At 42.6% G+C, this 3,518-nt stretch overlaps 1 non-coding gene across 1 annotated transcript; it reads right to left on the bottom strand.

The window, feature by feature from the left end:
* Positions 1 to 2,414: 2,414 nt before the first annotated feature.
* Positions 2,415 to 2,520, bottom strand: LOC117841220 (small nucleolar RNA R71). Its single transcript, XR_004637242.1, has one exon. It is a non-coding gene; the product is annotated as a small nucleolar RNA R71 (small nucleolar RNA).
* Positions 2,521 to 3,518: the final 998 nt, after the last annotated feature.

The following is a 3,518-nucleotide window of genomic DNA, read 5'->3' as shown; positions in this document are numbered from 1 at the left end:
ACCTATAGGCAGAGGTAGGGCACCTCCCACGCACCAAGCATGGCACTTTTGTTGCACAGCAAGAATGGTGAATCTCCAGCTGGTCACCAATACGGAAGACGATGTACGTCCAGAAAATGGAAGTACCCGCGCCACCACCACAGTCGTCCACAAATGGTGATGGGAATGGAACCGGAAAATCCTGACTAGGACCCATGGCACTCCAGGGGCACTTATTGATGCTCGTTATTGACACACTTTTACCCCTGTTTATCTTCAATAATCAAGTGAATTGAATACCTAAACTATTGATCACACCTAATAAACCGGTCATTTTCACTTGTGCTTTGTATTTTGGAGGATATTCTATTTTTGCAGGAAATTAGACCTAAAAGCATACTTTTGTATAAAGCCCTGAATGAGCAACGAACCAGATGAAGATGAAGACTAGCGGGCATAGAAAGGGCCTAAGTCGATCAGCCTAATGCTCCCTGGTCCCACCTCGAGCTCGTTTTTGGCAAGCAATCCTCCGAGTAGACTTAGGGGCTAAGTTTATGAAGATATGACAAGGATCACTTTGGGATCCAAAAAAAATTAGAGAAGATCAAGTGGAGATTTGGAAAGTTATTGAAGATCAATATCATCTCAAAGCTATCGACGTGCTAGGTCCACATACAAGTAAAAAGAAGACTCGAGAGCATCGAGGGAGACTTGGAGACGAAGTAGGACACGAGGGACCAAAAGGAAGGCCTAGGCCAATCGGCCTGGACCCTCCTATGCTGATCGGCCTGGGGGTTTCCTTTGCCCCCTCACCTTTTAATTTTTGCCACGCGCTCTCTGGACTATAATATCCCAAAAATCCATCGAGCCCCATATCCAAGATGACGTACTCGATGTGAAGCAGCAGAGAAGCAGAATGAGCTTGAGGGACACCTCTTCGGAGAGCCGAGGGTCGTGCAGTTGTCGGGGGTTAGCGTAGCTGAACCTCTACCAGCGTGATCACCTTGCAAGGAAGATCACACTGGAGTTCTGGAGCTTGGAGTCATCAAGATCAAGGTAGGATCCCGATGGTGATCTTGTGATGTACAATCATTCCTGGCAAAGTAATATATGTGTTTGTATTCTTAGTGATTTAAGTATCTCCTTTGATGGTTTTATACTTTATCGGGTTTGCTTGCTTTTCAATCTATTAATTGATGATAGATTGCTTAGGGTGTTCTTGTAGTCGTGGTGACCAGATTTGCATGCCTGATCTACTGATGAGTATGAAATGTTCTCTTGATCGTGCCCTTAACCTTCTTGCGTTGATAGAGGTGATCATGACAGGCTTTCTTGTGTAAGGTGGGGGGTTTAGGATCTGGACTGGAGGTGTAGATTTAAATATGCTTTTACTAGGATCATATATGTGTTTCTCTAGATTGATTACCTCTGCTTATCTGTTATCTGTCTGTACATGCTTAGTAGATTGGATCTAAATCTCTCATAAACACCAAGATAATACTAACAATACTAGTTGAAATAGATCTTGTGCTATAGGTTCCACGAATGGATAAACCTTGGGGGAATACTCTGAGGGAAGAGCTACAACTGATCCGTATGCTTGCGGTTCACAATTGGCATGCTAACAGCCATCAACAAGCTTTTCTAGCGCCGTTGCCACGGAACTAATAGTCAAGTTCCAGTTTAACTATGCATCTATAGATATAACTTTTTGTTCATAATTTTTCAGTCATTTCTTTTTAATATTTTTATTTTTGTGCAATCTCAATCAAAATTTCAGATCTAGTTCTTGTATATATGTGTTTTCTTTCACTAACGCTAACAAGAGATGGACAACTACCTCTCTAACAAACTAAAATTTTTTGTGGATGATCCAGGAAAACTTTTAAGACAAGGAAGCACAAGCAAGAAAGCTGGAGATCAAGGCTTCAGCTGTTAACGAGAATTGGAAGTGCTAGAAATATCATCGTCATCATCATCTTCTTCAAAGTTGACACCACCAGCAAGTCCAAGAGGGGCGCTAGTTGTGCCAGTTGCGCCAGAAGTAGCAGAAGCACCTGCAGTGGGAGATCAACCTGAAGAAGAGCATATGATCGGGACTATGCATATCAAACATCATTGATTTACCTATCCATGAGTTAAATGATATTGGGGCACCATTCACCATTGATACTTCAAGACTCAGGATGGTGCAGAGTTCACCTTTCACAGGCAAGGAGGATGCTAATCTTCATCTACAAGTGTTTACACAGCTATGCAACACCTTCGATATGGATGGAGTTAACAAAGATCAACTAAGAGCAAGGTTATTTCCCTACTCTCTACTTGGAAGAGCGCTTCAATGGTTTTATTCTCTACCATTCGCAACAATTCAGAATTAGGATGAGTTGATGAAGGCCTACATAGCAGAACATTATTCAACAGCCAAGACTTAGAACTAGAGAAGTAGGATGGCTACTTTGCTCAGTATTCTACTGAGAACATTGCTGAAGCATATGAGCGCTTCAATGACTATGTCCGTGCAGTTCCACATCATAAGTTCCTGAAGGAGGATCTAGTCCAGAAGTTCTATCAAGGGCTAACACCGGCATCAAGGGTAATAATCGACGCATCGGCTGGAGGATCAATCATCGACCTCACCCCAACTCAATCTTTCATGTTACTCAAGAAGGTTGCAGACAACGATGTATGGGTATCATCTGGATGCCTGTTCCCAGTTCAACCAGTTGGAAATTCTCAAGGTGTGTTGCAAGTGGGGATTAATCAATTACTCAAAGGGAAGATCGATTCGCTGATAAGAAGACTGGAGAAGATGGAGATAAAAGAAGCTCATGCTATAGACCTAAGGCAGCAGAAGCAAGATCAACATGTGAAGAGTGTGGTGACTACGATCATGTCAGGAAGAAATGTCCAGAGGAACCAAGGTCTCTAGACTACATGAAGGGAGAGTAGTTTCCACCATCCAACTATCGGTATGGATAGAATAGATCTCAATTCAATGCAAGCTCATCTATCCAGAACACAGTGCCTCTATGCATTCAGTTGAAGGAGTTAATGGAGGAGCAAGGCAGGATCAACAAAGACACTGTCACTAAGTTCAAAGATATGGATAAGATTTTGGAAAATATTGATAGCAAGGTGACACAGGTCGGAAGTTTGAATCACCAAGTGATGAACATGATGAAGATGCTGGAGACTCAAGTTACATAGTTAGCTAGGCACTTTACAAGCAATGAAGGGAAATTTCCAGGACAACCGAGGAATCCAGAGTTAGCTAAAGCTATTCAAGCTTGCTCAGGAAGGGAAACTGAAGATCCTGAACGTCCGGCGAGAGCTAGGAAGCCAAAACCAGCTGGTGAAGCGAAGATGACTTCAAAGGATAAGACACCTACCCTAGCTCTGAAAATTGAAATAGAAGAGCTAGAGTTTGAGATGGTTGATCAAGATGACACCAAGATTCTGCCGGGAAAGCCACGCCATTGTCTAGGTAAACTGACGAACAATTTGAAAAATTTGTTGAAGTTGTGCACAGGTTAAAC

Source organism: Setaria viridis, chromosome 9 (assembly GCF_005286985.2).
Source record: "Setaria viridis chromosome 9, Setaria_viridis_v4.0, whole genome shotgun sequence".
Taxonomy (NCBI): Eukaryota; Viridiplantae; Streptophyta; class Magnoliopsida; order Poales; family Poaceae; genus Setaria; species Setaria viridis.
Note: the sequence above shows the minus strand (reverse complement) of the source record. Positions and strands in the feature narration are given on the sequence as shown.